Source organism: Carlito syrichta, unplaced genomic scaffold, assembly GCF_000164805.1.
Source record: "Carlito syrichta isolate Samal-C Ts95f unplaced genomic scaffold, Tarsius_syrichta-2.0.1 Scaffold306312, whole genome shotgun sequence".
NCBI lineage: Eukaryota > Metazoa > Chordata > Mammalia > Primates > Tarsiidae > Carlito > Carlito syrichta.
The window spans coordinates 6,907-21,082 of NW_007250408.1; the positions used below are offsets into that span (position 1 = coordinate 6,907).

Here is a 14,176-nt window from a genome sequence, read left to right on the forward strand (position 1 = left end):
AGACATATTCCAGGTAGACCAAGGAAACTGACTTTTTATCCACATGGAATAATCTACAGGTGGATTTCTCTTTCAGGATAGACTAAAATTGATCTAGAATATATTATATATTTACACCCATCAGAGCAGACAAAAATAGCAAAACAAACAAACAAATAAACCTGGACTGCAAAGTGGAATGAGAAGAGAAATGTGGTGTGATGCTATGGTGATAATCAGGAGGCCCTGCTCTATATTTTCTGAGGCGACTGTATCCTAGTGCTGGCCATGGGCAACTTAGGAGTTGACGGAAAAACCTCCTCCTAGGCAAGTACAAGCTCATCATAGATATGCTATAGTGCTAAGTACATGAAGGACATAGAAAATTTGAAATAAAATAATACGTGAGTGTATATGACAAGGAGACTCACAGGCCAATACACTTGCTCTGGAATTGCACTGCAAGGGTTCAAAGCCTGGCTCAGCCCCCACCACATGGATCACCAGAGGAATGTGCTAAAGCTTAAGGAATTTTACCCAATTTGTAAAAAGAAACAAAAAGACTCCACCTACTGGGAAGAGGTGTCATAGGCAGCAGCATTCAGTCAGGTTCCACAAATCCATCACCTCTTTGGAACCTTTTGCAGCTGAGCTCGTGACCCTCGGACCAGGATAGCTATGGAGATGGGAGAGGTCCTTGAGGTGCCTGATAGGACCTGGGTTCCAGTTCCTGGGCTGAGCTTTGTGCAGTGTCTGCCCCTGTGATCCAGAGGATAGGCCAGAACACACAGCTGGGCAGTCCCCACCTATCCCCACAGAGTGCCCTCCCCCGGTGACCATCACCTTGCAAGCAGCAGCAGGAAGTCCCCAGGGCTAGAATAGCCACCTGTACCAGTGCTTGGCAGGGCCTCCTGCTGTGCCCGTTGTTGCCTCTTCTTGGTGCTTGGCGGGGTCTATGTGCCCTTCCATGTGCCCCATCTCTGTCACGAGCCCCTCTGAGATGTCATAGGTGCAGGCTAGTCAGTGTGTGCTTGGCTGAGAGGGGAGGTGATATCTAAGGAGATTTGTCTCCCTGTCTTACTCTTTTTGCGATCTCAGGCATCACAACCAGCTCTCAATGGGCAGCTTTCCTAGTCAATTTGTTTTCAGGTCCTGCTGGGGGCGTGCTTGGCTTCAGGTGCCATCTGTTCCTCTGTTCCACCAGGCTCCCCTGCCTAGGCAGGTCACCCCATGGCTCCTGGGCCTGCCCCTCATGCTGGTCATGCTTACAGGGAGCTTAACCCACATCTGGATTGTGGGCCTCCTCCACGTAGACTCTACATAGCCCCGAATGAGCAGTGTCCCCTTCCACAGGCCACTCACACCTATCTGAGGACATAAGTGCCCAAATCCTAGGGTCAGGCCCTGAAGAAGGAAGCCACGATGTCTTCTGTGAACTTGTTGATGAATGGAACCTTGGTTTCCACAAGGATCCCACCTCTCAACTGCAAGTATACCCTACCTTCCCCATCTGAGCTGGTGTCAGTCCTAGGAAATTGACCCCAACAAAGATCCCCAAGGACATCAAGGCAGAACCAAAGAAGAATCCTAAAAGGTTATGAAAGAGGAGGATCAGGTTAAGATCAAAGATCAGGAGATCAAGAAAATGTTCCATCACATCAAGGAAGAAGTGTCATTGACATCTAGGCCTCTTGAGACCCAGGGATAACTCAGTTCCTTGGGGTACAGTCCTAGCTTCTGGAGGGATAACTTCCTTGCTCATACTAAAAGCAAGACTTGAGTAAGAAGGCCCAGGTGTCCTGATTAGCTCCCCCTGGGAAGGTCACAGGATCCCAGGCACACAACTCTGCTGGGAAAGTCCCATCTCATGGGACAGAAGCAGCCATGCTCCTGGACCCAGCCCCAGGCTTCTCCTTGCAGCTGGGGAAATCCATCAAGAAAATGTCCAGTGCTCCAGACTTGCTAATATTGCTGATGATGGAGAAGGAGAAGCAAGGCACTAAGTCATGAGATATTCCACCATGAGTCTTCCAACACAGGGCTGCCAGTCACAGACCCTGCCAAAGACAAGGTCGATTCCACTGTTACTGCTGCTGCCACCTCCACTACAACTATCCTGGGATAAAGGTGAGCAGCCCTCCACAAGCCCAATAACCTTGTATGGCTATTCAGAAATATCTAGGGAAAGAACCATGGGTATAAAAGAAATAGCAAATACTTGGAGGATAAGATGGAGGATTTGGAGCATAAAGCAGAAACCATAGCAAATGGCAAGTCACCCAATCTGCCTTTTTTTTTTTAATCTCACCTGCTAGAAAGACCACAGACTCCCTGCCTCTGCTCACTTGAAGTTTGCAGGTCTCAGCTGCTTCTAGAACCACTGAACTGGCCTACCTGGCAGCCTGCTCTCTTATCCTGCCTGTCCCTCTGCTAGTAGTGATACTTGAAGGAGAAGGCTATGGAGCTAGGAGCAGAGGGACAGGTGGGAGAGAAGAGCCAGCAACCAGGTGGGCCAAGTCAGTGGTGCTAGGCCAAGCTGTTACTGGAAAGTGCAGGTGAACAGAGGCAGGGAGTCCGGGGTCTTTCCAGCAGGTGAGAAAAAAAGAGACAGATTGACTGGCACTGCCATTTGCCATGGTTTCTGTTTTATCCTCCAAAACCTCCATCTTATCCTCCAAAATTCTGCTGTTTCTTTTACACCCACTGTTCTTCCCCAAGAAACCCAGATCATTCTGAATAGCCATGCAGGGACATTGGATTATGGGCACAGCTCACCTCTATCCCTCCAGAGTTGCAGTGGAGGTGGCCCAACAGTAGCAGTGGAATCTACCCTGCCCTTGGCAGGGCCTGTGACTGGCAGCTTTGGGTAAGGAAGAGCTTATGGTGGCATATCTGATGACTTGATGCCCTGCATCTCCTTCTCCAGAATCAGCAACATCAGCAATCCTGGAGAGCTGAACACTTCAGTATTTCCTTGGTAGATTTCTTCTGCTGCAAGGAGAAGCCTGGAGTGTGTTCAGCAGCATGGCTGCATCTGAGTCAAGAGGTGGGACTTCCCCAGTAGAGCTGTGTGTCTGGGATCCTATGTTCTTCCAAGAAGGAGCTCAGTGGGGTCACCTGGGCCTCCTCTCCAAGGTCTTTATTTGAGAATGAGCAAGAAAGTTTTCCCTCCAGAAGTCCAGGACTGCACCCCAGGGAAGAGAGTTATGACTGAGTCTCAAGGGGCCTAGATGTTAATGACACTTCCTCTTTGCTAGGGTGATATCTCTGTCTCTCTCTCTCCCTCTCTCTCTCTGCAGTGCAAAAACAGCAGCTTTTTTTTCCAGCCCAAAAGCCAGCAAACATTGACACAAGCCCTTGAACACCAAAAGAGAAACAGAATTTCATGTTGTCCTTGAATCAAAATATCGTGATAACAAGGACGACTCAGAAGCAGGTTTTTCCCCTTCCTCTTCTGGTTCAGCATCTGCCACAAGGTTCATGCTCATGTTTATCTGGCTTGCTGGAAATAAATCAAGAAGGAGACACAAAAGTGACAGGGTCAGGGACAGTGTGGCCTCAGGACCAGAGCCCTGGGTTGTGTGACTGGGCCATAGTGTCACTCAGATGCCAGTTAAGAGGAGGTTTTCCCTTTTTTTCAATGCTAGGAACAGGCCCAAACACACTAGACAGCTTTTTCAGTAGAATGACACATGGAGGGGACCAGTCTAGAATGCAATGTATTTTTAACATACAGTGAAAGCCAGCTGGCAGATCACCAGGCGAGTTTACCAAGAGTAGGATAAACCAGTTCAGGTCAGCATTCAAAGCCTTCTGCAGATGCCCCTAGCAGAGCTACATCAGATAGTGTTTCCTTGTCCTGCGTGGACAGTACTAGAAGAAAGAGACCTGGATAAGAGTCTAACTCATGGAGTACTGAGAACAGATACTAGCTGTCCCAAAGCAGTGGTGTAGTGGCAGTTTGGAGAAGACTTCTCCAGATTTTGTGGGCTTATTGAGAGGGTAGCTGTTAGGACATGCCTAGCAGCTGTAGCTTTAACCAAGGCTCCCCTAGTAGTCTCATTGGCTTCTAGAAGCCCCTGAAGAGGAATGTGAAGCTCTTGACTACTTCCAAAAGGAGGAAACACTACTTGCTGGCAACTGCAGGTCAGAAGATGACTTGCTGGGAAGATGGAGAGGTCATCTGCAAGGCTACTTGGTTTATATATCTTTGTCTTCAAGTGGCAGGGGTAGGCATACAGACCAAACAACAGTTACCATCAGTGTCAGCTTCCCAGCTCTGCCCTATGTGGTGCTGCCAGGCAATTTAGCAGGATGGGATGAGCTTGGCTTGCTGTAGGGGCACTCAGGTGAGCCTACACCTGCAGAGATCCCGGTCTACCCTCAGAGCTGGGAGGGGTCCTTGGCACAGCTCATTGACTTAATCATATAATAAGCCTGGACTAGGGTCTTGGCACAAGAGTTTTCAAAAGCAATGTGTTTGCTTTGGAGGTGGCATCCAGATGCTGCAGCCATGGCAGCAGGGCTGGGTCTGGGCACTCTAGTGTAGCAGCATTTCTACTAACTACCGTTAGGTAAAATTTTCAGGTGGGTCTATCTCAGCGAGACTTGCACGTTGGAGAGAAAAGCCAACTTTTAGGCCAGCCGGTGTTTGTTTTTGTCACTGAAGAGAGTGTGTGCATGCACACACACACGCACACTCCTCACTTAAATTGTTTCAGAAAAAAATAATGTTTCTGTAAAAAGAAAGCTGTGTTATTAGGCATTCCACATTAACACCAAAGTGATCGCTTGGATTTTCAGTAGTTTCACTCGTCCCCAGGATTCAGTAGCTACATCAAAGTTTCCATGTCCTATAGCCTAGAGTTCACTGGCTGGGCTGGTTTTGCAGCATTCTTGAGCCAGGCATTTGATGGCCTGGATTGAGAAACCCACTCAAGGACGATTCAGAGACTACACACTAGAGCAATCTGATCAATAGTTGTGGGACCACAAAAGAGAGGCTTTTTCTCTCACTGCAACATAGTATCTTTCAGGTTCTCATGCAGGATGGTGTCCTTCACAGCACAGAACACGAAGTTGATGTTCTTGGTGTCTATAGTGGTGGTTAAGTGGTGGAACAGCGACTTGCTGTGGTTTCGCCTTTCTATCAAACACTGGACCAGGTAGCGCTGGACCTCTCAAAGCCTGTGCTGGTCACCCCTGAAATCTGGGAAGTGCTTCTTGATGTTGACAGTTTTCACCTTCTCCACCAGAAGGTCCATCTTATTGAGGAACAGAATGATGGAGACGTTTAAGAAGAGCTTGTTGTTGACTATGGTCTCAAAGATGTTCATGGACTCCACCAGCCGAGTGCACCTGGCCTCCCTGAGGACCTGGTCATATTCACCGGAGGAGACCATGAACAGAATGGATGTGATCCCGTTGAAGCACTGGAACCACTTCTGATGCTGGTACTGCTGGTCACCCACATCCACCATCTTAAAGGGGATTTTTTTTTAAAGAGTTGAAGTCTCACTCTATTGCCCGCTCTATCCAGTCTAAGACTGGAGTGCAATGGCATGCTCCTGGCCACTGCAACCTCGACCTGCTGGGCTTCGGTGATTCTTCCGCCTCAGCCTTCCAAGTCACCAGAACTATAGGCACATGCCTGGCTAATTTTTGATGTATTGTAGAGACAAGGTCTCGTCAAGTTGCCCAGGCGAGTCTTGAACCCGCAGGCTTAGGCAATCCACTCACCTCGGCCTCCCAAAGTGCTGGGATTACAGGTTGAGCCACCAAGCCTGGCCTAAAGGGGATTTTTAAAATAACGAAGTCATGTTCCACAATTCCCTTGGTAGGTATCCTAGCCAGCAGGATGTTTTGCTTACTAAGAAAGTAATTCAGCTGACCGATCTGATCCAAGTTATCCAGGAAATACTTCACCAATTCACCCAACTGAAATTTGCTCAACCGACTCTAAGCCTCCTTGATACCAGAATGCCCCAGAGTGCGCGGACAGCAGGGACGTACAGCTGGAAGGTGGCAGGCTCCACAGGCAGCCCTGCCTTGTTCTCAAAGGCCATCAACAACACGCTGTGCTTCTCATTTTCAGAATACTGCCAAGGAATACCAAGCTTGTCTTGTGCATCGACAAGAATTTTTGAGCCCTTGAGGATGTTGTCGAAGATGGTGTCGCGGAACTCGAGCAGAGCCTTCTGGTCGAACTGGCGACCATGGATGATGCACATCTGCTTGAGGAAGGTGGACTTGGCGGTCTCACCCGCGCCCAGCAGCAGGATCTTGACGTTGCACCACGCACTGCATCAACGGCCCTGCCGGCCTCGACCCACAGCAGGCCATGGCTGAGGGTCCGCACCACCCCAGACATGGTCCCTCAGGCTGCCGCCATTCTGAGACCTGCACTTACTGGGCAGTCTTTTCCTTTTAACCTGCTCTTTGGTTTAAACCCGATTGTCACCTTTTGAGTTTCCTTGGGCCCTCCCTTGATCTCTTTGAGGAGCCTGGATGCTGTCAGTTTCCTAGAACTGACCACCTGCTCAGGTGAGGAAGGAAGGAAGGGGTTATACTTCCCGCTGGGAGGAGTGATCCTGGTGGAGGTCAAGTGTCCATTCATCAGCGAGTTCCCAGCAGACAGCGCAGGTTCATTCTTCGGGATTGACCCCAGGATTCTAGCGGGGGGGGGAACCCCAGAGAGGAGCCCGTGGCCTAGCAGGAGAAGACATCGTTCCCTCGGGGCTATGTAGCATCTAGGTGGTGAAGGCACACGACCCAGATGCATGTTGAGCAGACTGTGAAAAGCCCATTGAGAGCTGGTTGTGCAGCTTGAGATTGTGAGAAAAAGTAAGCCACGGAGACAAATCTCCTTAGCAACCAACTCCTCTCTCAGCCAAGCATACATTGGCTCGTCCCGCGCCTGTGACGTCTCAATGGGGCTCGTGACAGAGACGGGGCAGCAGAGAGGGCGCGTGGGCCCTGCTGAGTGCCAAGAGAAGGTGACAACGGGCACCGCGGGGTCCCCACCGTGGGAGTCCCCACCGCGGGAGACCCCACATAGCACCAGCACCAGTTGTTTTTTTCTTTATATATTCACATAAAATTGTCACAGATACATAAGACTTTGAGTTGGGCTTTTAAGCAAAACCTTATCACCTATCTCTGATGATCTGATTAATCATGTAAAGGACACAAACTTTGGTCTATTTTGAAGAGTATCTAAATTCATTTATAGTTATTGCTGTCTGTAGATTACAATCAACATTTTTAATTGTTGCTGATCCTATTCTCTTTGTTTTCAGAGAATTCCTCTAGGCCTTCTATAATTTTGTGCTAAATTTCTCCTCAGATCATTGTACTTCCTTGGACTCTGCTGTCTCACTCATGTAATTTTAAAAAACCAAGTGAATTGTCTTTATAATGTTTATATCTGTACAAAGCCTCAGTTATAATACTTTTCTAGTACTATTTTAGCTTCTTTTATATTAAGTGAAAAACAGAATCTATTACATATATAGACTAAATTCTGTCCACATACACTCCTAAATTTTTTTTTTAATTTTTCCTTTTTTTTGAGGGGAAAAGTAGTATTACTTTCAAAAGGCATCAATCATTTTAGTCAGGTGGTTTTTTTACTGTTTTTCATGCAAAGAAAATGTATTTAGGTATTATATTGTGTCTTGATATTTATAGTACCTGTATAAATCCTTTATGTGTTTTGGAGGCTATAGGATATTTAAATCTGAATTTGAAAACAGATTATGAAAAAAAGACAAAAATTTGCATAGTTGCTGAGATAATGTTTCAATGAATAATAACTTCATTAAATTCACTAAAACATGCAGAGAAATATTTTACTGGTCAGGTTCTCTGCGTTGTAAGTAACATACCCAATTCAAATAGTATCAAGCAAACAAAACAAGATCTTTCTTTGAATTACAAGACTTGACTTCCAGGGTTTTTATGCAAAGTGGATAAAGGGCTCCAGATGAAGTTAGAGTCTCTCTGTCTCTCCCTGTCTGTCTCTCTGTCTCTGTCATTCTCCTGTCTGTGTCTCAGTCTCTCTCTTCCACCAGTTTTCATTTAAATTCTTTAAAAAACTTTGATCACCAGCAGCAACTGGCAGTTTTGGAATTCATTGGGTGACTATTATTGGTGAAAACATAGTCTGTCTTTCCTGCTAATTGTGAAAATATCCCAAATTGATTGTAGTTTGCCAGGCAGTGTAATGTGTAGCCTCTGCTGAAACCAGGCAGAGGTCTCATGCATCTTGAATCATAAGAGGTAACATGGCATATTTAACAACTTCATTTAATCTATACAACCATCAAGGAAATTAAAGTAGCCATCAGTATTCACATGGTGAGCCTGGGAACTCAAATTCAAGTTTCTAATTCTAAAGCCTATACTTTGTCGTGTTTTTTAAATGTACCCATGATGGAAATCAAAGACACACTATATTTTAAGGTATAAATGGAGGCATGGATGAGAAAGAATATAATAGTTAAAAGAAGCAGAGAGACAACAGAGATTTGGGGCAATTGTGAAAGTGGTTCCCAGAAGTGGTAACAATGTATGAGTTTGACAAATGTATAAAACTAGTTTTATAAGTCACATTAGAATCTATTCTAGATGATGGAAAAGGGATAGTGTGATCAAAGTTGATAGAAACAATGGCCAAAGAACCATTGTGCAACCAGACTTCTCTGGGCTTATTTTATGTAACATTGTACAGGTTATTTCAACCATCTTGTTAACACACTTCATCTGGAAAGCAAATATACTAGATCACATAATTATAATTTCCCTCATAACACTAATGACAAATGATAATAGCTTGCTATGTGAAATTCACTGCATTAATCATTTTACATCAATAAATGTATTTAGTCCTCAAAATCACTGCACTGTGTAAACCCTGTGATATAGACCCTTGCAACTTAAAGGTTACACTAATCAGTCACTTTTAACAAGTATCATCTAGATGTTGTTTAAAAATGCAAATTATCAGGCTTAACACTACACAGAGTTAAGGAGAACAGCATTTGAACAAGATTCTCAGGAGATAAATATGTGAACTCAGTGTTGTGCAGCCCTGATGAATAAACAATACTAATATTGTCATTTTATAGAAATCTAACCAAATAGCTACAGTAGTTTGTTCAAGATCAGTCAGTAAAATGTGTTAGAACAAGTTTTTACCAAGGGAATTTGGCCAAGCTCTTAGCCACTGTTCTGGCACCAATAATTTCTATGGTTCTACAGAGTGGATAACAAGGGGATTCAGTTGGAAAGTGAAGCATAGCAGGTAAGATCGTACTGTAGCCTATGAAATTAGCCCTGGGGAAAGTTGATGTTTTTTAATTATTAAAAGTGAAGACAATAAAAGAAAGTTCTATGATATTCAACTAAGAAATCTTAAAATACATAAGCAATAAGACAGTAAAATTTATTGACGTGTATAAAAGTATCTCAATAATGCTTGAAATGATTTTTTCCAGTATATATGACAAGAATGTTAGCAGTTTTGACTTTATTCTTAAAAACTTAAAGGAAACTCTAAGACATTTCTTCTTCAGACTTAAAATACTTTGAAATAATAAAAAATGTTGTTAATAATATAGATTCTCATATGCCAACATCACATTGTTTCATTTCAACTCTATCTTCTCAGCATAACTTCATTTTTATTGACTAAATCTATTTCTACATGATACCAAAAATCCACTAGTCATTCAATTAGTGTATTGTGCAGTCTTTTATCTTTCTATCATGGCATAAGCAATAAAACTAGTTGCTTGAATTAATTGCCTGAATCTTAGTGCAAGGTCGTCATCGCAGAGGCAGTGGTTTCTTCTTTGTCTTATATAATCCTTAGTACTCCGATTATATAAATGAGGTTGACTTCCAAGTAGGAAGGCTAGCATGAGAATATTTGGTTCCCCTTTCTTTTTTTCTAGCAACACACCAGTTGTGATTAGCCTCTTAAAGTGTTTAACGATTTGGACTTCTTGTTTTGGAGATGTACAGAGGATATAGTTGTCTAGCAACAGGATTAGTATACTTTTAACAAGTTCATTTAGCCTATAGAATGCCAGACAGCAAATTTTAACTGCACTTTATATATGTCCTTCTGTTTTTAGAAACAGTGGTCCTCACTTCATTGAATCCTGATTTCATGATTCTGATTATAACATAGACATAGGTAATAACACAAACCTATAGTGAGTTTCTTTTTTAAAATCTTTACAGAATTATATCATCTCTTCAATATTAGTGAGAGGAGTGGAACATTCCTGGAAATTCTCAAATAGTCAGAATGTCTTTAACAGATTCATTTCTTCTTTGTAGATTAGCAGCATTTGCTCCCTTATTTGAGTTCTTGAACAGTGGCTTTCAGGCCAAATTTTAATTACTTGTTGGGGTCTTAAAATATATACGCCCGGTCTCCATTTCAGAGATTAACTCATAAATACATAGGGCTGATTTTTTAAAGTTCTCCTAGTGATACCAATGTGCACCCAGGGCTGAGGATTACACCCAACACATGAATATATAAACTTTAAATGAGATATTCTGCAAAAATAGTCATAGAGAAGGGTGAAGGAATGAAAGACTGGACAAGCAGAGGGAGTGGGCACATCCTCTGTATTATAATAATTGTTTCTTGTCATGTATTTTTCTATCATATTTTTCAACATATTTGTTGTTTAATACATAGCATGCCAGGTTCAGATGGGTTTATCCTGTGTTAAATTGTATTTTCTTTTGTGCTAAATGCCATACATTTATTTTCATCCCCATACAATTTTACCATACCAATTAACACTCCACCAGTTTTTAATTTTTAGTTTAAAAAGAAAAGTGATTGAAAAAGTGCTATTTATAGAATAAACTAACAAACCTTCTTCTTATTGTTTTAGCTATGTAAATCAGTCATCTTACTATCAATATGTTACTGAAATCAAATGAATGGATACATTATATCATTACTAAAATGATACAGCTCTTCTTGGTTTTGAATCAGTCCTACTCTGTATTCAAATCTTCTTACATTTAGTCATTCTTTCACTTAAGGGTTAATCATTCAGAAATGCCTGGAAGGTATTCACTTACCATTAGGGCTGTAGTGATTTTTATTCATATTTTATGGCATTTAATTTTTTTCTTTTTAACTTTTAAATTTTTTTATTTTTAAAGATGTGGGGTACAGTTCAGGGTTAGGTATATGAAAGTCCATTATGAAGTTATCCTTGTTGATGAGGTTTACCTCCTCACCCCCTGGCAGTTTTGCTCAACTGCCAATCCAGAGCCCCCTCCCCTGTCAGGTTCCCACTACTGCCAGTCCCTTTCTTTTCTTTTCTTTTCTTTTTTTTTTTGAGTTGGAGTCTCACTCTGTCACCCAGACTTGAGTGCAGTGGCACACTTAGGGCCACCCCAGTGTTGGCCTGCTGGACTCCAGCAATCCTTCTGCCTCAGCCTTCCAAGGAGTTGGAAGTACAGGTATGCGCTACCACTCATGGCTAAGTTTTGATTTATTGTAAAAACAAAGTCTTGTTGAGTGCCTGGTCTGGTCTCAAAACCGCAGGCTCAGGCAATCTACTTGCTACAGCCTCCCAAAGTGTTGAGATTACAGCTGAGGCACCAAGCCTGGCCAATCCCTTTCTTATAGTATTATGATAATTATTCCAAGTCTGCTTATGAGTGAGAACATATAGTACTCTGTTCTTCATTTCTGTGATCAGTCACTGAGTGTGATAGATTCCAAATCCATTCAAGTTGCTGCAAAGTTCATATGATTGCCCTTTATGACTGCATATTATCCCATTGTGTATATGTACACATTTTAAAATCCAGTCCAACTTCAATGGGCAGCAAGGTTGGTTGCATGTTTTTGCTATTGTGAATAGAGTTGTAATAAACATAGGTGTACAGGTGCATTTTATTGATGGAAGTTTTCCATGTTATTAAGGCAGTAGAATGTGTCATTTGAGTGATATCTGGTTATAAGTTTTTAAGACTCCTTCCCTTTGAAGCAGGACTCATCACTAATCCATTGTTTTATAGTTAATTTTCTTTCCCTTTCCTAGGGGTTCAGGGTCATTGTGCTTCTTATCTAGTTTTATAAGAACTACTTCATTATACTGAATCGTATAATGATCATGAGAGTATTTAAATTTTTCTAGAGGTTTCCTTTTTCTGCTCTTTTTCTGGTTATCTTGATCTGTGTTGATAGAAAATGTAAAAATGGTTTTGTCTTTGAGCTGTTCTTTGTTAGCTGGGCCTGGAATTGCTGATCTCTGGGAAATATTCAACATGTATGGTTCATTCAATACTAAAGTAGAAATAAAGTTTCAATTTTGCTAAGCACAACCCATTCCTGAGCAGTACTTTAAAAAATTTGCTATCTCTATGGCCTTGCCAAAAAAAAAAGTTGGCAATTGAAAGTTCTTGTGAAAATATTGTGATGATTTGTAACAGAGTTTTGTTTTCCTGACTACACAATATTAGAACAGGAACCAATACTCTACAGAAATGTAACTTTGTAGAGCCTGGAGCAGTGATTTCGAGCATGTGCAGAATGACTAAGAGCATGGGCATTGGGCTCACCCATACTCTGCCACTCACTAGATGTGTGAATTTGGCATCTTTATTTTGTGACTTTTAGCATCACTTTCCCAAATTATAAAAAGAAATAAAAAGATACCAGCTATACTTATTTTTTACAGATTTATAAACTTATTTTATATTTTACTAGGTCATATACGATGATCTAAAAAGCAGCTGGATCCTAGCAAGAATGTATTACATGCTAGTGATCAGTTTTGTTCTTATCTTTTAGGAAACTCTGAACAATAGGCACCCTCCCTTGGATGATAGTAATCAAACCAATCTAATTCTTCATCAGAGAGTTTATGTGGGATGAAGAAAGAAGAAAAAAGCAGTTTGAAATTGATGCAGAGAGGCTCACATGCCATATAGCAAAGGCACTCAAACAGGAGGACTGTCAACAGAGTTACTGCAAAAGACAGAGCAGCACAGAATGCTACCCTCGATCTTCTGAGAGGATGGCTAAAGAAATTGTATTTTCTGCTTTTATGCTGCAGTCTGTTCTCAAGGTTGAAGGCATTTGCATGTACTCAAACATATTTTCTTAGAGCTATATCTGAGTTTTGTGTATAATATTTTGCATTACAGAATGATGTCACTTTCAGCAGAACTTAACTTGTATCTGGCATACAGGTTCACAATTGATCATTAATGTTGTTTTTATACACATTATACTTTCTGTATCAAATTTACTCTTTCAATATATTTGCTATCTTTTCATGTAAACTTTCCTATATTATCTATGAATATTAATAGCTTTTATCCCCAATCCGCAAGACATATTATGTTTTTGTTTATTGCACTGGATGGAGAATTCAATTCAATGTTGAAGAGGAGGAGTGACCACAGAAATCCTTTTCACATTCTTAAATTTTAAGAGGTGACCCTCCCTTTTTATTGTTAATTTTAATTTCCATGTTCTCTTATAGACTTCAAGAATACATCAAGAAATTTATCTACCATTCTTGGTTAGCTTAGTGCTTTAATCAAGAATTAGTAATCAGTACTGAATTTGAACAAATGAAGTTTCAGTGTCTTGGGCTGTGTCCTGCTCCATTAATTTCTCAGTGTCATAAGTGCATGAATGTTTTTCATTACTTTAAAGATGTCACTTCTGTGCCTTTTGACTTGTATAGTTTCTGATGAGAAGCCTGTTGTCATTTTATCTTTGTTCTAAAATTAAATAATCATTGCATGTCAGAAATAAACCTATTTTGGATATTAATATTATTCTTTTAAACATCTTTCTGTGCTCAATGCACCATATATGTTATTAGAAGTTTTGCATATATGTTCTATATGTGTGGATTTGTATTTTCATATTTTATATTTTTTGTCTGGTTCTTTATACAAGTTGTTTCCTTATTGTTCATGAATAATTTGAATCTTCCTACTGACTAATATTGTCAAACATCTTTCATTTTGTGCACTTATCTTGTACCTCCAAAGTCTATACAAGTCTTTGTCTACTTTTTTGAGTTTTTTAAATTATTGAGAGTGTATTTACAAGGAATAAAGTCTAGTTCTTTCATAGATAAGTGTTTTACAAATATTTCTCTTCTTCTGTGTTTTCTTTTTTAGCTCTAACTTG

At 41.5% G+C, this 14,176-nt stretch overlaps 1 pseudogene; it reads right to left on the reverse strand.

Annotated features, from left to right (window-relative positions):
* Window positions 1-4,991: 4,991 nt before the first annotated feature.
* Window positions 4,992-6,260, reverse strand: LOC103265290 (annotated as a pseudogene).
* Window positions 6,261-14,176: the final 7,916 nt, after the last annotated feature.